This window comes from Perissodus microlepis, chromosome 5 (genome assembly GCF_051167445.1).
Source record: "Perissodus microlepis isolate ML-2025 ecotype Zambia chromosome 5, ASM5116744v1, whole genome shotgun sequence".
Taxonomy (NCBI): domain Eukaryota; kingdom Metazoa; phylum Chordata; class Actinopteri; order Cichliformes; family Cichlidae; genus Perissodus; species Perissodus microlepis.
Window position 1 is genome coordinate 13160557 of NC_140465.1, and position 26345 is coordinate 13186901.

A 26345-nucleotide genomic window follows, 5' to 3' on the forward strand; every position below is an offset into this window, starting at 1 on the left:
CTCGGGTGCAGCAAGCTGCTGAGTTTTACTTCAGACTGCAGCAGAAATCAGAGTGTTTAACTTTGAGCCAGACTGCATCAGTTTAATCTTGAGTCAAATAAACCCAAAACTGTACCACATATCATTTCTCATAAGTGAGTCAGAAATGTAATCTATTGTTTATAATGTACCATTTCCATTTGTATTTGCAGCATGTATTACTGTTACTATTATTGGACTTATAGGACAGAACAAGCTCACTACAGGATGGATTCATCGCTGTTCCATAAACGTCATAAGGCAAACAAACAAGGTGCAACATTAACATTCATAGAACTTGAAACTACATTTTTAATGTAAATCTAATATTCACTCAACTCTTATTGAGACTCCCTTAGTCACTCAAAGAGGAATATGGATTTATAGTATAGGAAGTTTTGAGTCACTCATATGGTGCTGAGTAAGCAGAGTAAAGTGTCTGTTTGCTGGTATTAGGAATTCAAACTTGCTTTTTTGCTAGCAGTGCTCATGAAAGATGTGAGAAAGAACCAAAATATAAAAGGTGTGGGCTAGAAAACCAAAACAAATGGCTGAAAGATGCTAAAATATCCTCTGACGAGCTGAGAACTGCACATCCGTGTGCCCAATCTTACTGGGTTCTCCACAAATTACACATATAGTCCTGTGAAAAAGAATGTTTTTCATAGGACTCTATGCGGTCCTATCAAAAACTAAATGCACCCAATGATTCAGTATTTTGTAGAATCACTTTTAGCAGCAATAACTTGAAGTGATTGTTTTCTGTATGAAGGAATTTTGGTCCACAGTTCAGTTCATTGAGGTTTGCAGACATTCATTCATGGACAGCTTCTGTTCAGTCAGGTTGAGGTTTGAACATGCAGAGGAGTTCATGGTTGACTGAATAGCTGTAAGTGGCTCAGGTCCTGTGACTGCTCAACAAACCCAACGCAACACCTTTTCCCTGTGTGTAGTGGCCAAATATTTCTAAGTTGATGTTGTCTGTCCGATGGACATTACTCCAGAAGTCTTGGTTTATTCACATGCTACTAAACAAAGCTGCACTTCCATGTTCTTTTTAGATATGTAAGAAGCTGCCTGGTGGCTGCCCTTCCAAAAAATTCCCAACTGTACTGAATTTTAACATTTAACATGCTAACTAAGGCCTGCAGAATCTGACGTGTAGCTCTTCAGCAGTTTCTCAGACAACTGCACAAAAGTACAAAAACATAGAAAACCACAAGTGGAATAATTACTTAATGTGGGTTTGTGCATATGCATGTGTGCAAATCACAAAAGTACAGTGTGTATGAGCTTACCTCTGTATGTATGAGGTCATGCAAACATATGTAATGGTTCGGCCTTGCCCAACACTGACTGAGAGCAGTGTGGCTACAACAAGCTGTGCACTCTAATAGCTATTTGTGGAGGAATAGATGGATGGCAGCACCTCTGTATCTCTGCCCCTTCATTGATAAAAAGCATGAGAGGGCACTTGACAGAGAGGGTGTAAAGAAGTGGGAGCAGGGATGGCAGTAAGTTAGGATGGTGCTATACAAAATGAAATAGTTTGATTTTGTTGAGAAAATAGCCATGTCTGGACACAAGACATGTCAATTTGCAGCAGTTGTTGCCGCTTGGTCTTCATTCAAGGTGATTCCCATCTAACACCAACATACTAGCAAGTTAACCTTTCATGCAGCACAAAGGCGACGCCTCTTTTCCTGCTTTAAAAGGTGTTTTACAACCTGCCCTAAAGGAGGCATAGTGTTGTCCTACATTATCTTTTACTTCGAGCTACTATGAAATGTGTTGCAGACGATCTTTGAAATGCATGAAAGCCATCTTCCTGTGTTTACCTTGTGTTGTTTCCATCTGCTGTGCTTTGCTTTCAGTATGTGAAATCACTGCTTTTTATATGAAACCACTGGATAAAAAAAGTTGAAGTAAAATATTCCTCACAGATAATTAATATTGACAACTGTTCTCCCAAAACAGACAAATTATTTTATGCCCCTCAGTGGACAACCTTTAATGCAATCTCTTAACTCCAGTTATCGGTGTTAAATCCTTACAGTTAATTAATTGTCCTAATTAAATTAATGTATGATTAATTCATTTTTTATGATGGAAAACAAATATTAATAAACAATATTTGTATAGGTAAATAAGGTAATCAGCATTTAAAAATACTCTTAATGGTCATAAAAAGATGACAATCCTAGTATACATGCTTACTGTAGTAAACGTACTGATAGCAAGCTGCTAATTACACATACACAAATCAAGCACGGTGTTAATGGCAACACTAAATAAAAAAGTACATGGCCATCCATAATAGAAATACAGTCATAAAGAGAAGGACAAAACATACAAAAATGTAATATTTAAAACTCAAATTCTGCACATATAAATGAATCACATCTTGTTGCTGGAGCTGTTTTTGACTGCAGGCACATGAATATTTCGCCACATTTGTGGTGGAGGTGTAAACTATGCAAACACAGAGCAAACTAAATTAGCGTGGAAAGAACAAAATGGAGCCAGGGGAGCACAAAATTATAATAATCGTGAATTTGCTTTGCGCTCTGGGATATTAACTGTCTTAGGACAAAACCCTCATTTTGGCACTTGCATTAAATTCCCGTCACAGAAATATGTGGTGAGTTTAAGAATCATATCTGTGCTCTGTGGCAATGTGACTGCAGCTGACCAAAACTAATACTTTATTGTGACACCATATTAACATTTTAAGATGAAATTCCATCCATCCATCCATCCATCCATCCTCTTCTGCTTATCCGGAGCCGGGACGCCACTTTTTAAAAAAACTCCCAAATGTCAGCGCCTCATTGCCACAAGGAAGTTCCTGAGCCAAATTTATACCTCAACATCTTTGAATAAACACATAACCCATCATAAATCACCAAATGAGGTCAGTGCTTGATGAAGCTGACTCACAAGCTTACAGCGCAATCCAGATGTAGTAGTGGCACATTATTTTAATGAGCTGAATGAGTCTGTGTGTGACCTCTGCGCTCAGAGAAGGTTCTGGTCGCTAAGAGGTTACCAAGTGGTCAGATAATGAACTCTTTGCACAGATAAGGATCTGGTTAAATCTGATTACAATTTTAGCAAGGGCTACAGCTGACACTCTGCATTAGCACACTTAGGATTAGACAAAGGTGGGGAAAGTGATCGGTGATGATTTTTTTCTAATTTGTAGAGCGCACTAACAGCACCTCACTGAAATTAGCTTTGCTATTTTTACTTTACCTCTGTCTGAAACAAGCTGTTTCTTTTCTGGTTTCTCCAACCCTCCCCCCCAATCCCTGAAATATCACTTTCTTCTAATTACCAGAGGTGTAAAAGGATGATATTTAACAGAAGCCAAAATCAGTAACACACCTAAAAATACGGAAAAAAAGGACGCATCGGTAGGAAAACCGAGCTTGTAGTTGTAGTCTAGTCTGACTGCTCCGAACTATCATTAAAACATCTGGTTTCAATAAACAAAGATCGTGACAGCCAAAATGCTAAACTTGAGGCTTTCTAATGGAAGAACACATACGGGAAGGTGGGTCACAGTTGCTAGGTCCTTACATTTCATGCAATGTACAAACATCTCAAATATTCTGTGTTTGTTGTACTTGAATTGGATCAGAACTTGACAGTTAAATAGCCTCTCTCTATTGAAGTACCAAAATACCGCTTCCTGGTATTGTTTTTGCCACACATTAGTATCCAGTGACCAGAGGAGATATCCACCTTTCATCTGTACTGTCAGCACTACAGCTGAAGTGAGCTATTATCTCCCAGCATGGGCAACCCCTAAAGGATTAACCAGAAATCCTTCTTAAATCTGCCCTCATCATAAAAACCATGACACAAGCTCTTGCATGGATACTGCTCTACAAACAGTTATAATAATGCCAACAGGCAATGTCAGAATCCAGTCGCTAACAACTATCAGCATAACTTTACCAGCTAGCTCTACCCTTGGGTTCAGATGTCAGGCTGTCACAGCAATTCACTAATCCTGTTGCAGCTGTCACCACAAGAAGTTCAGAGCTTCCTCTTCTGCTGTTATTAGACAGATGTTTGCTTTTGTTGTGTTACTTTTCTTCTCGAGAGATTATTCTTTGTTTAATTATTTTCAAATTAAAACAAAGTGATCTGCTGCAAGAGATCAAGTAGACGAGACAGGAGGAGCTAAAAAGTAAGCCCGCTTCAGTCGAGGATCTCACGGCGCTTCTCTCTCCTTGCATATCTAACATAAACATTCCCAGGAATGGCAGCACATGCTCGAGATGCTGCATTAATAGAAAGTAGTGCATGAAATCCTGCAGAAGAAAAACAGATTCTGATGGCATGAGTCACGTCAGTGTTAACAGATGATATAGTCCCTTAAGCAACTGTCAGTGCCGTGATAATCCTCCTATCCCCATATTTAAATGCTTAAGTAATAAACTGAAATAACTGAGGATGACGTGTCAGTTATTAAAATTAACATTAGCATTTTTGGAAGGCATAATGACACAAATCAAGCCTATGTAAGATCCAGCACTTTGTTCATAAAATACATTTGGTCTTGCTATGAGTCAACGATGACGAAATCCAGACATATTAAACCACGATGGCTCATGGCTTAGTGGAGCTAAAGCTGGCACAGGGACAAAATCTGATGGTTCCTTGTGTTGTCAGGACATTGTCCAGGTCATGATATAGGTCAAAAACAAGGACAGTGGCAGTTTCTGCAAGGGGAGGGAGAAAGAAGGGGGGGGGGGGGGGGATGGGACAAAGAAAGAGGAAAAGAAAAGGAGGTAAAGAATGCAGAGAGAATAAAAGCAACAGCATTAAAAGAGACAGAAGCTGACCTCATAGCATCCTGGCATTAGCTTGCTCAGAACAGAGCCTGGATTTGGAAAAATCAGAGCTTTCCACTCTAAAATAATCCACATTTGATAGTATCCTATCAGCCTGATTGCTACTGACTAGTGAGAAGACGCAACAAACGGATGCACAAACATTTCTCTGTCCTTCCCACTCACATAAACATAGCACACTCTAGACTTCACCGTCTCTGCCTAACAAAATCGGTCCCTTTGCTGGGGCTACAGATTACCAAGTAGGGCTTTTACCTCATGTCACTTTTATTAATATGTCCAAACGGCTAGTTGTTTGTCTTTGTTTGTGATTGCATGCTCACAAAGGCAATGGTCATGTGTGGCCATTTTAACGGCTGCACAGCCTAGAAGCATGTACATTTACATATACTGCCTCTTCATTTAGCATCATTTAGCTCCACAGAAGCACCACTCCTACTTCTACTGACAGCAGGGCTGACAATCAGGTCAGCAGTTGGCCTATTTAAGGCACGACGAACTTAAGGCCTCTTGCTTGTTTAGTCATTTAAGCGCTTATGCTGGAGTAAATAACAGACAAGCTAGGCATAAAAACATCTAAATATGCACACTTGAGGAGATGTTTCACAAAGCATGCTTTTTGTTGCACCTTAAAGGAGGTCAAGTGAGGTTTTGTATCAAATATGCACGGGTTCATGCGACCAGCTAACAGCCCAGGACAAGTGCAGAGCTGTCTTTGTGAAGGTCAACCTTCTCTTACTGCCTCTTTGACACACACACACACACACACACACACACACACACACACACACACACACACACACACACACACAGTGGTTGTCCAGATGGCTCAGCACACTAAGTATATGTCTTTACTTGCAATGTCACAGAGAGCGAATTCTGCTGTTAATTCTGTCTGTGACCTTGGTCACACAACATGACGTACGAGATGTTACACAAGTCAGAGAATGGACTAAAGCCCAGAAGTCTACAAGAACTAATTACTACTCGTGTCATTGATCTTAAAACAGTGATGTGACCTAATGTTTCTAAATATTACCACTACAAACCAATATTTGTATCCCCAAACATCTGTATATGATTCGTTTTTTCAAATCTTATTCTAAGGCTTTAATGAGTTAGTAATTAAATTGACTTCCAGTACACACTGCTATACTTTGGTATTATTATACTAAAATGAGATAAGCACACATTTCAGTAATTGAAGGAGTTTAGACCACAGTCTAGGGCCATAATGACTAATCACTGCTTTTGAAATTTTTACAGTAATGCTTCACTCACTCTTGCAGCAAGACTGCAAAGTTAGATTTTATCCTTACACCTTTTTTTTCCTGCAACTAGTAACTTGACTCACATTGTAGGTCAGGATTACACAAAAAATACTTCAGGATAAGTACTTGCCACCACAGGAGGAGGAAGAGACATGTCCTGAGGTAACAATGACCATCCTGTTTCAGTCAGTGCGCTCTTGTCTCAGAAACTATTGAATGGACTGATATTTTGTACACACTTTTGCAGCCTCTCAAGATCAACTGAAATAACTCTGGTTTCATATAACTCCTCAAGTCTTAAAACACATTATTCATTCTAAAAATTTAAGTTAACCACACAAAGTGTTGTGGTACAGGAAATGCTCCTCTCCTTCTGAAATCAGTTGATGTTCCACGCTTGTAATTTTCTCTAATTTCACTAACCTCCCTCTTGCTCCTTTTTATATCATTGTCAGAGTTAAATAACAGTGTTAGATTATACTGATAAGACAGCCATAGACCATCAACCATACAGCTCACTAGTACTACAGTAATGTATTATTTCTATTAGAGAGATTGTGTTTTTCTTTTCATCTTACTGTACGAACAAATGCTCTTGGTCAAATATGATTTCATTATAATCTGCTCAGTAATGGCATTATCTTAAATAGGCCAGATACAAGCTGGCTATATGCAGCTATGCAGCTGGTACGCCTGCCTAAGTTGACACATAGAGCATGAAAATAAAGAATCAGGTCATGGGCATTTAATATGAAGGCGCCGCGACTCATATGATGGCAGGAAACACTACAGTGACATGACAAGATGTCAGTAAGATGTCCCTAATTTCCTTCGGGATTAATAAAGTATTCTGATTCTGATTCTGATTCTGATATTGGAAATGTCACCAATTCACAGTAGAACTAAGGGAAACATTATTATCACAGTGATTCATTCCTTTGAAATGAACTTCTGTCTCGCGGTGATGAAGCCTATTTAAAATTACAGACACCAGGGTGTATTATTGCTGCCACACGACACAAGGTTTGGATCAGACGGCACTTTTAAGGTTAACAAAACACTCAGCACTAATATTCTTTCTTGTCAGTATGCTATTCAGTGTGTATTGTCTTATTTATAAAATAGACAACAAGTCAATACCGTATACGGCACATTTATTTTAGTCTACACACACTTAGATGGAAGAAATATCACAAATAAACTAAACTGAGTGTGAATTTGTATTTTCCCGTCATTTACTTAATGCCGTTGCTGGTAGGGGGTAGATAATCAGATAAATAAATTTCCACCTGATATAAAATGAAATATTTTGGGGTGGAAAATGATGCAATTATAACACAATCACAGTCTTCAAAAACAGTTTTTTTTAAGTTAGTCACAGATGTTGATGAATCCGAGAGTTAAAAACCAGGTTGTGATTGTGGAGCGTTCACTGGCGGACCCCAAGAGATCGTATATCGAATGCACTTGTCTATAAAGTGTTTTCTCTTTTATTGTGTGGTACTGCTGTTCATTACTTGCTTGTACCTTTTATGACTCACTGATAAAAGCATAATAACCTCCACCATGGGTGCATCAGTCAGAGCATCAACTCTAATAAAGTCATCCAGAGACCAAATAGATCCCAAGATACAAGCTATGGTAACGTCTTAGAGAGGAGAGCAAACTATCAAGTAAAGGGCATGATTTTTTTTCTTTGCCTGTTAGAGTGCAGAATACAGAATCAACCATCACAAAACTCTGGCTCTGGCATGAGTGTGCTGGTAATCCAATTTTTGAATTTGTTGCAATTTGTCTGGCGTCACTGACAACATTTATCTTGTCGGTATGTGTCTGAACTCTTTCACTCTTTAATACAAGTCCAACTCAGGTCAAGGGCTGCTTATTACTGAGACAGAACGGATAAAGGGACGACATGCAAACAATGCTTTCATGTAGTGTATTCAAGTTTTTCTCACATCGGAAAAGCTTCCCAGAATGTACAGAAATTGCTAAATTGAAACCTTACATAATCATCAACACAGACCTGATTCTTAACACAATTATACTTTAATGCTTCTTAACAGAAATATTGTATCGGGAGCCTTTATCCTTGCTGTTGTTGGTGCAGTACAAAGTGTAATATGATTAGTGCTGTAGTGCCAAGAGGGCTTATTGCTCCCTTCACAACTTCTCAAATGCACTGACAAGTCATCAATGACTCAGCCCCATGAGAGTGATGGAGGAAGGTTAGCGTGAATTAGCTCCCCAGTGCTGACCCGCGGTGACGCAGCAAAAAAAGAAAAATAAAGATGAAATAACATTAGCTCCACTCTTCTCATACAAGCCAGGGTCACTTCAGGCCATTTGATCAAAACTAACCCATGATCTGACTGGCATAGATAACCTTGTTAATCCTCTATGACTGGATTAGCAGAAGGGGATGCATGGCTAAAGTTACAAACTAAGAGTTCAGCTTATTTTACATGCTTGATGACGGTTGAGGTTATTTAGAAGGCCAAAGTTTTCATTTGATATTGCTTTCAAAGAAGTGATCATATTTTCTATTGTAGCTGGTTAAAGAGGATGCACCGGGTCCAGTGTGTCTGAAAGCAGACTGATGTATTAAAAAAACGAAATCATAAAAAAAGCAGAAGTGAAGCTCGGATGATACATGAGCCAAGCTAACATCCTAGTTAATTTTTACTGATCACAGATATAAAGTTGTCTGTCTATTTGACAACGATTAGTTAGAAGCAACATGTAATGTAAACATGATTAGGGCAAATTAGATGTATTGAGAAATAAATAAATATATACTGGTTATCATTAGAACATTAGCTATCTATTTACAGTGGCACCTGGAGGGATAGGATATATATAAGGCAGCAAGTAAACAGTGAGTTCTTGCTGGAAAAACAGTTAAGTGTCCAGGCAAGGAACTGAGCAACTGCAATTGGATTGAATTGGACTATTGCAAACATGGCAGGTCTTGTAGGGTGTTTCCTGTGTGGAGTAGTTATTCCCAGCTGCAGCTGCAGACCTGTCAGAAGGTCCACGCTGCTGCCTGTCCATCACTGAAAGTGCCTACAGTGGGTATAAGAGTAGTGGGAACATGAAGGAATTAAAGAGTGGTGGTCTGGTCTGATGAATAATGTTTACCTGAAATGATGTTGTTAGCTGTGTGTAATATCTAACCTCATGACGAGATGCCAACAGGATGCACTGTGGGAAGAAGGTATGCAAGCTATGCAGAGAGACCTTGGGTTTTAGCATTCATGTGGCTGTTACTCTGACAGATATAAGCCATTTAGTCGCTGTTGCAAACCACAAGCTCCACTTTATATTAACTGGCTCTTTCTAAAGTTTTATGCACAGTGCCACACAGCCACCATCGTTAAACAATGGTTTGCGGCACGTGACAGAGTTCAAGGTGATGACTCCAATTGAGGAACTGAAGGATGGGCTAGAAAAACAAGTCTGAACCATTAATGCTTCCAGGACTTAAATGATCTGCTGCTAACATCTTGTTAGTCTTCCTCAATACTCAGAACAGATGCATAAGGGCTGCTAAATGCAACTATTTACATTAGACTCTACAGCCACAGCTCTGTGAGGTTATACCTAGGTGCAGCAGTGCTTCAACCTAAATACTAACATCAGCATGCCAACATACTGATAATGGTTGGGATAATCACGCTGGGAAATTGTCTGAAGCTGCCCTTTCTCGTATGCAGTGCACACATAAGGAGAGTGTCTGCTGCAGACATTGTCTAAGAGGAAACGTTTCATTAGGTTTAAGCATGGCTGCTGCATGGGTAGAGCACACAGAAGTATGACACAGAAAGACCACTCCCTGTTACATGGCCTCAGTTGGACATTGCACAAACCTTTTTCCCAATCAACTGAGGTAAATGTCTATAAAATTTCAGGGCTGCAGTGCACACGTGAAGATGGATGACGACAATGCTAAAATTTGATTCAGATGGTATAATAGTAATTATGTTTACTGCATTTAGCACATTGAGATAGTACAGTGGCGCACCAAGAGACAGACAAACATTGCCAGACAAAGAGAAAATCTCTTGTGCAAATATATCATGCAGTCTGCAGAAATGTATAAATACAACAAACTGATGACCAAATAGCAACTTGTCATTTTTTTAAAGACAACTCGATGATCTGTTTTTGCATTCTGCCTTTTGAAAGATGTCATCAGCTGGAAAAGTAAAGAAATTGTGCTTGTACGTGACTGCAGGAAAAAATGAGAGAAAACAATGACTTGTTGAATATGAATCTGATATCAGTTGTGTCAGATTAAAGGAAATTGCCCTGATATGCAGATTTGTTAATACACTCCATTAAGTATACGTGTGTGTCTCAAGAGTTTCTGCCTCATCTTTGTTCGTTTGTTTTTTTATTTTGAGAGCTGGCTTCTGAACCTGGCAGTTTCAGTGCCTGTCTATTTATCTGCACTATTCTCCCTTTCCTGCTTTCCTGTTTTTCTTCTCACTCAGTGATATCCTTTATGAGTCACCTGCAGGTCACTGCTGCAGAGGACTCCAATAATTACTCCAGAACAACTGGCCTGGCAGGTTTATTTATATTTCAAAGACTGGGTGTATTAAAGCGCCTTAAAAAAATTCAAGGAAGGAAAGAAATGTCACAACAGACCAAAAGAATGCATAGATAATGTAACATAAAAAGAATGAATAAAGAATCAAAGCAAAAGGTGAAAATAATAAAAAAAAGAGCAGTGAACACAACAGGTGTAAGGCTGGATTTCATTACATTTCGTTCATTTTGGTCCAAACACATTGCTCATGTAAACTGCAAAATACCATCTATTCAGTATGCAAGCAGCATTGACTACATTGATTAGACTACATAAACGATCACATGTTATAAAGAAGCACTTAATAAAGTTTTATTAAGCTTGTCTTTTACCAAACAGAATTTATTACACTCTGCCTCCATCTCCTGCGTCTACTCAAAACAACATCCATGGAGGACGGGGGGTTTGATTTCTCCTAACCAATCACTTGAGCCCGGCCTATCAACCCTGAATTTAATGTTATTCTAAGTACACACTGAGGCATAACCGTCTCAGCACACAGGCTTTGCAAGGGTTTAAAGAGTGGAGTGGAACGAAGTAAAACAGTTCCGCTTGTTCCTTCATTTCCTTCATGTCAATAGACACGCCTCAGGGGTGCCCAAAACACGCAAGCAATTATTACTGTAGCGCATCACAGATTGAAAACTCTTAACAACAACTTGACAACAGTATTAATCCCGCCCATTGTGCTGATTGGCTAATTGTTGTACTGCCGCAATCCTGGTTGGAAAGATCGTTTTTTAATCGACAACTGCTTTTCGTGCGAACGAGCTAGATGAGTTGATCAGTCACCTCGTTGGATAAGACCGTTTCAAATCCAGATAATTATCAACCTGACCATTTCCAGCTCTCATTAGGAAAAACACTCTGGTTTGAGTTTGGAAATGAGACCCTAAATCACTCTCAAGAGCTGCATAAACTAATCAGAAAAACCTCTTTAGGTATAAACAGTTGTGATGTGGCAACTAATAAGTCATGTCTTGTGTAACAGAAACAGCAGCAGAGTGCAGCTCAATTAGCATTATGTCAGGCAATTAGTGAGGAAAACCAGGCGTTCTCCATATTCTTCTGCCGCTTGGCTCCTTGAATCTTTTCAGCGTCATTAATTTGTGCCACACTGTGTTAGTTAATTTACAAATGGTGGCAAAAAGTCAGCCCACTGTAACAATGCAATTATCCATCATGGATTCCATGCACTTTAATTTGCTGCCAAACAATCTTAGATATGTTTTTATAACCAACTTCCTTGCCACAAGCCAGTGATGATCCATTTACAGGCCATTTGATACCATCAGCTCTTCTAGACATTAATTAATAGGTACACTTTTCTAAGGTATTAAACAAAATCTCGTTTTCATTTTTGGGCAGTAATAGGAACCTCGGTGTACAGCTAGAAACTCCTCTCTACTACTGTACATCAGCTACATCCACAGAAAAGAAAGGCAATCCCAGTTCAAAGAAAGAGATCACCCAGTTTCTTTCACAGATGAAACCATGCAGGTAAAGCAGATACTGATGCAGCTTTTGGATTCCATTTCACTTCTCGTAGTGTTTTTTTTTTTTTTTTTATATATAAACTCAGTGGTTTAATTAAGGTGAAATCTTGCAGATATTTGCTGTATATGATTAAAACTCTATCTGGTGCTAAGAGACGGGTTATTTCTGAAGTTACAGGAGAGCAGCAGAAGAGCGATAGAGAGTTAAAAAAGCATGTTACCGATCACTGGAGGGTGTTAAGATCAAGCCCTGATTAATGTGATCAAAGACCAAATGTTTTTTGTAGTCTGTGTGCGTGTGCTTTTTTTGTGAGAGTTAGATACATGCTTCATGTTTCTGTAAGCATGTTTGAAATATGTGACATCGTACCCTTATCGATTCACAGCACCTTACTCTTGTTACAAAGTGAGTGTAACTGCAAAACACATTCATGGTTAGCCACCTGCATTGCACAACCAACAGAGACAATATAAAACATCCATTCTCTACACGTTGTATGTACTTGAGTGTGTCTTTGTATGTGTAAGTGACAGGGAGAGATGATTACTCAGGCATCGTGAGTAGATTTAACAAGTAAATTGAACACAGAGGTGGGCCGCCTCTCTGCTTGTTCTTTTGTTCTCTAATTTAATTTTTCACTGTGTGACAGTGTCACTGTCCACAGTGAAGTGAGTTTTACATTGGGTCGATCGTGGCTCAGACAGCCTCGGTTGTTGTGTCCTTGGGCAAGACATTTCACCCGTTACCTACTGGTGGTGGTCAGAGGGCCCGGTGGTGCCAGTGTCCGGCAGCCTCGCCTCTGTCAGTGCGCCCCAGGGCAGCTGTGGCTACAATGTAGCTTGCCATCACCAGTGTGTGAATGGGTGGATAACTGAATGTAGTGTAAAGCGCTTTGGGGTCCTTAGGGACTAAGCAAAGTGCTATACAAATACAGGCCATTTACCATTTACATTGCTATGAACAGAGAGGGTGCCGATCAAGAAAGAAGCTACCGCTCCAAAATTAACATCTCTAGGCTAGACTGAAATTTGCACCTCCACACATTCACAAGAAACCAACTAATTTAAACAAACTGTCAAGAAGAGTAGTCAAGTATCCAGCTAGAATTGTGCAGGAAGCTTATTGACCAAAACCCAAAAGCATCTGGTTGGGGTGGAATTTGTAAAGGAGTATCTGTATACTAAAAATAAAATATATTCAAACTTATACACTAAAATCATCCAACAATCATGCCACTCTGGAAAAGAAGATATCAAAGAAATTACTGAACAACCCAAATTATCATGCCTATAATGAGAGTATGTAGACTTCTGTCCACAACTGTACTGTTGTCCTAAAAAAGTTTCTTTATAATATAATAAGTTTAATTTCTAACATAAATTTTAGAAACATTGATTTGCTTTATTTTCATGAGTAATATCTGAAGAACATTACTCGTACATATACATAAAATATACATAAAATATACCAGTGTTGTTCCTATCACAATAATATAACTTAGATCCTAACAAACAGCTCAAAGTGGGTAAGGTGTGGCTTTTTATTGGGGAACTGCTTTATATAAGAATTTTAAGACCAATACTGATATCGATATTTGGTGATGTAAAAATATAATATAGTGGCTGACATTTTTTATCCTTTAGATACACAAAAAGATTTCTCTAGCATTGCTTGTGTGTAGTTATTACTTACTAGTTTTTACTAAGATTATATGACAAGCTGGTTGTTGTTTTGTGGCATTACAAACACATGTTGCAACAGGGAGGTTCCAGAGAGCCCTCTGGTGGACAAACTGTAAGAACAACAAACCTCAGTGCGTAGTTGAAGGGTGTTTCTTGTCTTTAATATATTTTTAAATTTAAATAAAAATAATTTTTAAATTGCATGTATCAGCAACTATAAATATAGATACATTAGCAAATAGCTAATATTGGTCATATTACCAGTATATATATATCTATATATCTATACATATATATATATATATATATATATATATATATATATATATATATATATATATATATATATATATATATATAGGCCATTATATTGGCTGACATATGTTTTTATATTAATAGAATTAAGCTACAATTAACAGAACTAGTGTGACGCGACTGCTGAGCTGCTCATGAAAACATTCTTCAGAGTCAAAAATCTGATCTGAATTTAAAGACAGAGCTTGCTTTGTGCATTCTAAATGAAATGATCAACCACAGCATAAGCAAATTTCCTGACCTCTTGTACTGTACTTACTAATCTTGTATTTACGAATCTAAAAATAAGACAAGGGGATGTGTGTCTACAATGCAACAGGAAACCTTTCTTTACCCCAGGTTCCCAGCTCTGTTTGCCCCAAACACTGTAGCTAAGCAGCTGAAAGGCTGACCTCCTCTCACTAAGACACATCTTTTGACTCTGGCCATTTTCTCACCATTATGTTAAGCAATGGGCTTTTGCCTGCCAGACACAGGAGACTAGTTGCTGAGGCTATCATTCATAGCACAGAGGAGGAAAGGATTAAGGCCATTGAGAAAGAGCAGGAGAGAGAAGGGTCTGCATCTTAATGCAGGCCTGAGTGTGGAACAGCCTTGTTATTAGGTGGCTCTCTGGAAAAAGAGCAGCGGCTGGGTGGGTGGGTGGCTGCTTGTGAAAATAACAACATTTGCTAGCTAAAATCCAGTGGTTAGCACTTTTTCAAAGATCTTACCCTTTAAAATCTAATTATATTTTCAACGAAAAGGTAACTTTACCATTACATTTTGAATGCTTAACTATTTTGTCTTTAATAACGTCAAATGATTTCTTTTCCCTTGTGATTTTTCCTTCTCGAGGTGCGTAACGCTAACGCATTACAATCTAAAAATAGTTCACCACTGACACTTGTAATAGATGACTGTCTTTAAGAAATATCTCTCTTCTCCATTTGGCTGAGGGATACAGCAAATTATTTCACACAGCTAGAACAGAAATATTATTACAACACAGATCAAAAGACTTAGAATCACACTCAGTGACCAGCTACAGTCACCAGATCACCTTAAAGAAAACCGACTGTCTCTCAGTCATGTTGATCATCACATGGAAAAAAGGGAAATAATTCCTATTGAACACAGGAATTATTAATACAAAGACCTAAAACAACTTTATACATTTCTCATGGTTTGTTGATTCCTGTAGAAAGAAAAATAAACATCATGTTTGCTATGCTTCGCTGTAAAAAGTGTTCTAATTCATGCTAAAATCTTTGACTACTGGTCGCACAAAACAGATTTTTTTTTTCATACAGTTAATGGGCCTTTCCTGGCATCACACCAGCAATAGTAGCTCATCATGTTGTGTGCAGAATTACAACAGCCTGAGCGGTGTAGCTCCCCCTGGCCAGCCTGAACTTGTGCCAACCCCACTATCCCACCGCAGCCTGGCTAGCATGGATATTAGCTCCAGTGCAGGTGGAAAAGGGGCTTTGGCACTCATTCCTCAGCCTGGTGCCTCTGGAGAAGTGAGACGTAAGGTTTAATTAGAGTAGATAGCACGGCATTTTGGACAAGTAGGGGAGGCTTTAATTGATGTCAGAAGTATCTTACTTTGTGCAGTGTTGTGATTTCACTGGGGAAAAAGGGAGGCAGTAAAACCAAGTCTTTGGTTTAAATTAGAGCGAGTATGTTTCTAACAGCTGAAATCTAAATGTCTCACAGATAAGAGTTTTTAAAAAAAGTACAGAAAACAAGAAAATGTAGCGCTGACACCGACATGATAATTGTCTAAAATTACACACAGTTTTGGTTTCTTGAATGCTGTGTTCTGTAATCAGCAGACAATGACAATTTGAATAGCAAACAAAACTTCCATGATCTTTTCTGCGTATCACCGCAGTTTTCTAAACAAATCAGGCCTAACTAATAGAGACTTTGAGCCTTTGTTAAGCATAATCCGGTTTTCTGACAGCACTCTTGCTAAAAAAACACATCTCAAGTAAATTATAAAAAGAAAGTTGCTTGTCATCTAACATCTCACAGGCATCTTTTGTGTGATAATAACAGACCGGCAATAAGCATAAAGGTTTGTTTGGGATTTTCAGCATATGCATTAATCAGTTTTGACTACAGCTACGACATACCAACTGCTACGGAAAGTAAACAAGGAAATAATGTGTGCGTGTGTGTGTTACCGCCCCAACACTAACGCACTGTTAATCCAAAACAGCCCGAAACAATGTTGCAAATAGACGCAGCGCTGTGATCTATTTCTAAAAAGGTTTATTGGGAACAAGTAGAAAAAGGAACACCAAGATATAAGAGATTCGGTTTCCTCTGAGGACCCTTTTTCCAACTGGGAGGAATGACGACATCTTATCTCTCCAGTGAGGCCATTTAAATATAGACTCCTGCTGCTTTAGCTGTTCCTACAGCGTGAGAGTCTGTTGATTTGCGAACCAGACTTCCTTTTACGTTGCCATCCTTGAACTTCAGCAGCAATGACATCAGCTTTATGTCCTGAACTCTTCCTCTAGGAAGTCAACATAATAATTCATATTTACTGCGCTAATATTAAAACTTCCATTTTAATATTAATCATCCCCGAGCCCACACGTTCAACAAGTCACAGGTCCCTCACGGCTCTCTGCAGAAACCCAAGAAGGAAAAGATTTTTTTGCCATCATCACTCCATTGATGCAATATGGTGTAATCTGGCCCCCCTGACCGAGCAGATATTTAATACAGGACTGTTCTATACATAATAAATGGCCCTAAGCCATACACCGCTGCATCCTTCTAAAGCAAAGCTAGAAACGGCCTGCCCTTGAAATACCACCAGGGTGTGGAAATTCTATTCTGGTGCCCACTGTTTCCATCCATACAATATGTGACATTAATTATCTTGTTTTTGAGGTCAAAAGGTTCTCGCAAAGAAACCCCCCCCCCCAACGACTCCAGAATAAGTGCAGGGTTATCAATAAATGACATGAAAAAAGGCGCTTTGACGCATGTTAAAGCACATGTGAGGTAAGTGGATAATGAAACAACATGGCTGAGGGCTGGTATGCTTCGCTCTGTGCATGTGTGCATGTGCGTGCATGTGTGATGGAGACAAGCGAGGGGGGTGGGCAGAGTGCTGCTGAGAGTGATGAGATGCGATGAGACACAGTTTGAGTGAGTGCATACTAGTGGGGGTCGTGATGGTGGTGGGGATAGTGTGTGTGTATGTGTGTGTGTGTGTGTGTGTGAAAGTGGATGAGAATGAGCGGGAGAACAAGAGAGGGAAGATAGACATAAATGGCTATGAGTTAGCATGGCCTACTATTTTTTTTTTATTGCAGTTGAAGCAAATTGAGGCCACTAACGCAGCAGTTAGGCTGCTTTTCAGGTCACTCAAAAAGCTGTACTAAAAGGGTAGCTAGACCTAAATCCACTGTTAATTTGATGGAATAAAAGACACCGCAACCTAGTAAAGGATCAAAGCATGCTGCCGCACAACGTGTCACTACAAGTTGTGTCATGTCGTCGTGTTACGCGTGCAGGACAGCCACACCGGATTTAATTTGATTGAATTAAAAATCTTGATTACTGGCTGAGCACAGCTGGCTCTGAATCAGTTGACAGTGCTGCTCCTTTTTTAAGGTGCCAAATAGAGACTGCCATATTCTTCTTACTGTTTATGCCACTCAGGTTGCAGGTTGCCAAAGTCTTTAGTCAACATTGCGGATTCCTTTTGCTGAAAACATCGTCCCTATCCTCAGTATGATGAGCTGGCTCTACTCAGCAATGCTGTGGGAAAAGGGACTGTTCAGCTCAGTCGGATGGGTGATTCATTTGAGTTTGTGGAGTAATTGACCTTGTAAATATGGAACTTGGGAGTCTGTGCTAAATCATTATCTCTGAATTAGCCGTTCTTCATTTTTTAGCAATTGAAACAGTACAAGCATTTACATAAAAACTAATATTTCATGAAATGTATGGCTCCCAGTAGCCATGGAGCAGGTGGCTGTCACCAACACACACAAAACTTGATAAATGAACATCAAGATTAAGGGACAGTCAGGCTTTTCAGGTTCTGTAGAAGCTGCTGGAGAAAACATTCATGATTTTGATAGGCAATGTGTGACAAAAAACTTGTGAATACATTAAATTTCCAGCAAGGCTCTTATTATAAGTATGACCCAATTATAGCATGAATATGATTATTTTTAAAGGAGAAACCATAATCACGCTTTTAACTGCTTGTAAGAAGGAACTGTTAAAGATGATCTCTCAGACTTTACAACTATCTCAGTTGTATGCTATATTTCTATTCATTTCCATACACAAAATGTGAACAAATCCTGCAGATTATTACAACATAGTTAACCACTCGTCAAATGTCAGAGTCCAAACCCCCAATAAGCACTTCTGTGCCTGTCCAAAAAAAATCACACTGAGAAAGCTGTGGAGGAGGAACTGCATCAATCATTTCAGGCACACATCAAAACATCCCACAGCCCCATGTTGTTTTATTTAACCACACAGAAACCAGCAACCCCCAAATCATATGAGAGCGCCTGTGAATTTTCAAGAAATAGCCTTTAGCCTGTTATGTCTTCTAAACCCGCAAAGGCGCAGTGTAAATACTGGCTCCAAAAAAAGGAAAAAACCAAAAAACAGCGTTTTGAATCAGCATGAGTCACCTTCCCACCCACTTTGGACGAAATGTTCACTCCTGTCTAACAGATTTGACTTAACATGTAAAACACAGAGAAATTCAGTGGGCGATATATGGGCTCCTAGACACAAACAACAACAAGTAAATCAACAGTTTTAGTCTCTGTGGAGCCGTTTTGGGTTTTTAAAAAAATTATTATTATTATTATTTTTTTACCTTCGGATGAGAGCGCTTCTGGGAAATTGGAGAAGACGACTTGGAGAATGTATCCGTGTTTAGTCCGTAACTTCCCGTGCAGGGCATCTGTTTTTCAAGACGTGCTGACAGCGAGGAAGAGGAGGATGGATGAAGGAGATCACACTTGCGAGCGCCGCTGTGGTAAATAGCAGTGACAGGCGCTTTCCGCTGAAACCCGGCGTGCCGTCCTTTGACGCCTTATTTGTCCGGTGAGTTTGTGTGCCTCTCGCGGGGGTAAAAGCGGGAACGCCGGTCCACCGTGGTCTCCATTACCGAGCTCTGTGTTCACTCTATATTTCTAAGCTTAAAGACGACAGACAGGCACATGAACAAAGAGACACACAGGCAGGTGAGAAGAAGGAGAGGAGGACTGCCTCTGTCTGTCAGGCAAGCGAGGAGAGAGACTGAGACGCTGCTGCAACCAACAAACTCCAAAGAGAGAGAGAGAGGGGGAGAGGGAGAGAGGCATAAGTGAGCTATTGACTTCTCAGTTAGCAAAAGGCTTTAATCTGGAGTTGTGTAATCCATCACCATGAAAACCATCTGCAAAGATGACTCTTAACTAACTACCATAATGGACTTATTGAGCGTTATATCCAAATCACGAGTCTACCTAAAAACACTGGATTCGACATTTTTCACAGTTAAAATCATCTGCAAAAAAAAAATAAAAAATTCAGTTTTCGGCTTTATCTGTAAACTCCAGCTGGGATAAAAAGGTAATCATGATAGGAAAATGTAAACTCTATCATGGATTTGAGGAAATTGTGGCTATTTACTGTTCATCAATAGTATGTGTGAGTGTTTTGAATTATTAATATCACAATGAGCTAACAATAAAAATGCAGATTTTCAGAATCATCCAGCAACTACTGTAAACTGAAATATCCCCCAATTGAAATGTCACAAAACCGCTCACAGACAGATTTAAGCAGTTTGTGGTTTCAAACCATAAATAGATACCAGTGGCCCCCAACAACAACAACAAAAACATTCAAAAATACACATTAGAAATCTGTCGTCTCTTATATGATAATGCAAAAGCTTTTTCAGTTGAGATTTTCTCTGACAAAAGAGAATCAACATATTTACCGAGTCCCTTTCTGCGAGATAGATGTTCCACAGTTAGGGAGACAGGCAACCATAATGAACAGAAAATAACACTGGACCTGCCCATCTGTTTTTATCAGGCCTCTCTTGCACAGGGAAAGTAATTAATTTTGTCGCCCTCTGTATGAAGTCTGTATGTTATGCAAAAAGAGTATAGGCTGAAATGAAAGTGAGCAAAAGACACAGATATGAAATGATTCAGTACCATGGACAGCTCACGGTCTGCAGCCTAACTAGGCCAAACGCTGCTCTTGTTCTTGCCTTTGTAATTATGTCAGTTAATCTAAATTCAGCTCGGAACAGACTTATATTAAGATTAGAGCCATTGTACTAAAAAATTATGATGTTCACAAACTGAGGCACAAACTCTTAGTGTACTGACTAAGAAAGACAGGGAGGCACGGCAAGTGTGGCGAGACATCAGTGAAGATTTAGTCAAGCTAATGCACCGAGAGCACTACATGTTTATGGCTTTATTGTAGGCCTGTTTCCACTTGTCACGTTTGATTGCTTTTGTCCCCCAGGAGGTTAAAGCTGTGGAAAAATACAAGTGTTTGTTAAAAGGTTGACTTTTTACCTTTTACACACACAAGATCACTTTCTCTCTCTCTGTCTCGCTCACACACATACGCTCACACAGGTAGATTAGCCCCAATTATAATTAGCTCATTAGTTTTCTCATTAGCAATACGATTACAAAATACCACTTGACTTCTATTTTAGTCTCACTTTTTTAAAAACATTTTTGCCAAAGGTGATGATTTTAGTTTTCTTGTATTTGAAGTACAAAAATCAATGCGTTAAACTGATAGAAGAACACTGGGGTGATAGAGAACGTGGTTCTATTCCAACTCATCAGTCTCTCTCAGACCATTTCTACACACTACGGAAAGCAATTTTCTCCAAAACAGGACAGTGTTGTTGCTTATTGATCACTTTTCCATTAGAGATCTCTACACTTTCTTCTGAGCAAAATTTTTTGAACTGAACTGGTAATGAGGTGAAGCCTCAGCCACTGTTCACTTGACACCTTTCTCCTGGAGCAAGAACACAGTCTATACACTAGGGTGCACAAATGATTGGCTCTGTGTCTTGGCATTTCTGCTGCCTTATACAATGAAGCTAAAGGGAGGCTTTCTGACGGTAAAAACTCTCAAGATCCAGACCTTTCCTTGCAACACATGGCAGGCATTTCTACATGTGTTCTTGTCATGTCTGCTGCAACACGAAGCCTGCATAATCCTGGCTCACATGCATTAAAATTAAAGCAACTCCCTTCTGCTGCCTTTCTCTCTAAGCGTGTACTTCAGCAGCATCTGTGCTGTGAGAAGGCAATGTGAGGGAGGATTACCTGCTTAATTAGGGAACTTAGGCTTTGTATGTTAGCGTGAGGGCAATACATCAGGAGTGTAATCATAAGTAATCAAACACCATTTATTTAATCTTTCCCAAAGCATTCGCTTTACAAGATAGTGAGTAATTGCAACTGCTATTAGACCCTATAAACACATACACTCACCAGACATTTTATTATGAGTGCCTTTCTAGACTCTCTGGACTCTCTTTTGCCTTTTAAAAGTGGTTCATATTGACATGATAGCATCACACATGATAGAAGCCAGCTTCACATCAATGAGCTTTGTGTTATTGACTTCCTGGAAGCATCCATAGGAAGATGTTTACACTGTGGTCATAAAGGGTGATCGGCAGAAATACTCATGTAGACTGTATCATTTAAAAGATGCTCAGCTGGTACTAAGGACCTGTGGGATTATAATATTATTTTATGCCATGTTAGACCCCTAATTGAAGACTGTGAATTATTATGTAGTTTTAGTTTGCATTATTCTCCTGAATTAGAAGAAGGTGATAACTATTGCATTTGTTAAACTGATTTGCATTACATTAGACTGCTGATTTATTGTGAATGAATGATATTGTTTTATGATGCATTATACTGCTGAGTTATAAGAAATACTGTTCGCAGAAAGTCATCGCCTTATTAGAAGAGAACAGAACATACTGGAGAGGTTTTCTGCCCCATCTCAGCAGGAGCAGATAAACAGGGAGCCAAGGTCGTAGCTTAGGCGCTGCGTGAGAGAAAGAATGTGAATGTTTAGGCTTTTATGATTAGGTGGGGGCCACTAGAGGCTATAAGAGTTTGATCAATGCTCCACCATTTTGAGATCTGATACTGTCTGCGTACGGTGTCCATCTCCCACGCGTGTGATCATTAAAATCATCGTTTGACTCAACCCGGCCGGACCAGTGTTGTTATTTTGGTTTTTCCTCTTGTATCCATCCATTTGAATCCGTAACAGACCCTAAGTGTGCCAAGAAAACAACCCCCACATTATTTAATTACTACCATCAGGATGAACTGCTGAAACAAGACAGGATGGATCCATGTTTCATGTTGTTTAACCATCCAAATGTTGAAGTAGAAATCAAAATTCATCAGTCCTAGATCTGTTGTGCTGTGCTGGTGAATTTGAGTTGCGCACCAGTTGGCACCTGCTGTGGTCTGTAGCCCGTCTGCTTTTTCTAGTTGTATCAAGTTGTTATTCAAGTTAGCACTGCCTTCCTGTTAGGTGGAAGGAGTCTGGTTCTTCTCCTCTGACCTCTAACATCAATAAGAAATCTTTGTCCAGAGAAGTGCTACTCAGTGGATATTTTCTTTTTAAACCATTCTCTCTAAATCCTACAGATGGTTGTGTGGGAAAATCCCAGTGGATCAGCCGTTTCTGAAATATTCAGAATATTCATACCAGCCTGTCAGGTTTTTTTTGTCCACCACACCACATTCAGTCACTTAACTTACCTTTCTCCCCCCTTCTGATGCTCAGTTTGAACTTCAGCAGGAAGACATCCTAACCACTGACTAAATGCCTAAATGTAGTGGCTTCTGCCATATGATTGAATGATTTGATACATTACATACACTACAGTACATTTAAGCTCCATGTCAGTGTTTGAGGTAAACATGTCTGTTTGCAATTTGTTAATGGATTAAAATGAGATATAAGAACGTCACTCTGGAAGACTAGTAATGGCAAGTTATAGTCCAACTAATAAACAGATGGTCTCTCTCTCTCTCTCTCTCTCTCTCTCTCACACACACACACACACACACACACACACACACCCCGATTCTTCTTTAACATAAAGTTTGACACAGCCACAAAAAGTCAGTACGTTGCTGGTTCAAGTCGCATATGGGAATTAGTAGTGGCATTTCACAGAAACCAAGGGACCTTTCAGGACCTTTCACTCTGTTCCACGAACACTGGTGTGATTAATTAAGGAAATAGTTCTGTTTATGCATGATGTCTGCACCTGCTCATCAACGTCCCTGACAACACCAATTAACTGCATGTGGTGTAAGAATAGAATTTGACAGCATATTAACAATTGGGAACAAAAATTGAAGCAGTTTGGATTTTTTGTTGGACCTGTTAATAATTAAAATATGACCTTCATTTTGATGTCAGCTCCACCCCCTTGCACTTTTGTTCTCACAAAATCTACCCACAGACAGACAGACAGACAGACAGACAGACAGACAAGCACCTGCCAAAATATTTAAAGCACTTTGCCTTTGTACAGAAGGCGTAACCAGGATCACATAACCTACATAAAAAATCTACATAAAAATGAATGAAAGCACATATTTGTTGGTAGTAAATAGATTAATTAAACATTCATTCAGAAATTCTTTTGGTTTGAAGTGCAGCTTAAAAGCTGTTTAAAAACAAAATTGGTTTGTTTGTTTATTTAGTTATTTTGGAATCATATCACTTTAATTAAAAACAAAAGCCTGCATACGAAGATGCTCTCAGTGGGGATGCCGACAATGTAAACAATGCCTGCAGTTTAAGATTTTCCCTACTGACTCTCAGTTTGGAAATGCTGTGACCAACCACTTGCGAGAATCTATCCATGCCAAACACCTGTCCTCCTCCATGATTGCTCAAACACACACACGTGCCCACACACTCACATTCACATGCATGCAGTCACACTGAGGCACCTGTCCACCTCTGCTAAATGTTCCCATCTGAACAGGCAGCTGGTGTCAGTTGCACATCTTTTTGCTCATTGGGTAATTTAATTCCAGATTTAGAGCTTTCTGCACCGCAGAGAGGGCATGGTCAACTAATCAACACACACAATGTGTTGGTGGCAGCACTGCTGAAGAGGATGTAAGCAGAGATATTAAATTTGTTTCTGTTAAGGATCTTTCAGTTGGTTTAATAAAAATGCAGCTGCTACCTGTTTGTCCTTCATAGGGCTCGTGGCCAAAATGGCCAATTATTTTGTTCAATATTGAGTTCACAGTTATTTCTAATGAATATTCATTGATTTCAGAGACATTTTTTTTTTTAGTTTTACTGTCATGTAAACAGAGCTTTGATTTTGCTTCAAAATAAAATTAGTGGTGGCCCTGAGAAGTTAACACTGCAACTTAAGGAAACAGCAACAAATAGGAAAATGTTTCAAAATGGAAACAGAAAAAAGTAATGGAGCTCACATGTGTACATGCATATGAAGTACGTATGAAATATATGAAATCAACAGGACATTGCTTTCATCTTTACATTGTGCTTAATTAATGCAATTAATATAAAGTTTTTCACTCTATTGCTTTTACCTCCACAAAGAGTGTTAAATGAAACGCATAGCAAAGTACTCGATGGCTGTGATGCGTCATGCATACAGTGCAGATATTGCTGCTTTGGAAAAAATAACTGTGTGAAGGGATAACATATCTTTAGCCCATTTTTCCTGAACCTTCATTACTCATCATGTTTAGTGGACAATTATCTTTGATCAAATGGATTGGTTGGTGATTTCAGTTTGTCTTCGCGAGCTGAATGGCTACCATGATGCGCTGTACAGACTAATTTTTGTGGACGTCTGAGCTTGGGTGTGCAACCACTGCACTGCTTATCCATTATTGATTGATTGGTAATTGATTGATATTGGTAATTTATTTCAACATGTGAACAATATACAGGTACATTTAGAAAAGAAAATAAGAGAGAAAAAAAATAGGGGAGAGCGGGGTAAGTTGTCACACTTTTCACACTGACTAACTTTTACTGAGCACCATACATCACAACGTAATAAATGTTTCACCAAATGAAAGAAGGAAGTCTCGGGCACATATGATGTATTCATTACATTTTCATATCTTATCTCATTACGGAGTTGTGGACTGTTGAATGGAGAATGTGCACTTGTGACAATTTGCCCCATCGGCAGGTAAGTTGTCACACTAGATTATCTTAAAATAAGAACACAAATACTTAATTGTGATTATTGATTTTGATTGTTAAATTCAAACCAAAACTGGAAATTTGAACAATTATGCCAAGAGAATTTGGAAAAAAACAATTATTTCAATCCAATACACATTTTAATCAAAACATTAAGTAGAAAGAAAACTTTAGTTTGAACTTTAAACTCAAATGTTCTCTGGCTTGCACATAAATCCATCATAACTGAATGGAATGCTGCAAATAACTTGCTTTACTTAACATGTTTATCCTCTGAACAAAACAGATGCCCTATTTCTGATTAATCAGACTCAACTTCAGAGTCACAATTCTGGCACACATAAATTGCCTGGCCTGAGGTGCAAGCATCATGGGCCCATTTGTTGCATTTTACGCATTTTACCCAGGTCTCTTTTGGACGACTGTTTGAAAATGGCTCCACACAGACAAGGCAGAAGCACTCTTCATCATCTGATGATGACTCTTGAATTATTTTTCTTCTTTTAGCTGCGTTGTTCTTCATAGGTCCAGATGTTTTCCCCCCTCGCATCCCTCTCTTTTGAAACAGCTTTTTGCTAGATTCAGCCTTATTCTTTTCTTTTTCTAGTTGCTGCTTCACTGGCGTGTCGGTTAGAATTGCTGATTTGCGTCGTTTTCTTCCTTTGCTGGATGGTTTTCGGCGGCCAGCTTTTGGATATGGCCGGATGTCCTCTGGAGTTGGTAGTCCGCTGTCAGTAATTGCAGTGCTGGGTAAGGGTGAGCTCGTGATAGAGATGGTGCTGGAGCTTGGCAGTTCAGAGTTGGTGCTGGGGCCTAGCAGTGCAGAGTTGGTGCT

The 26345-nt window shown here is 39.2% G+C and overlaps 1 protein-coding gene across 7 annotated transcripts in view; it reads right to left on the minus strand.

Annotated features, from left to right (window-relative positions):
• The window catches only part of dlgap4b (discs, large (Drosophila) homolog-associated protein 4b), a 116592-nt gene extending 97047 nt beyond the window's left edge, over window positions 1-19545 (minus strand). For all 7 annotated transcript variants that reach the window (XM_084927964.1, XM_084927968.1, XM_084927965.1 and 4 more), the window contains exon 1: window positions 19101-19545. The gene's annotated coding sequence lies outside the window, so the exon portion shown is untranslated. The remainder of the gene's footprint in view (window positions 1-19100) is intronic.
• Between the last annotated feature and the right edge of the window lie 6800 nt (window positions 19546-26345).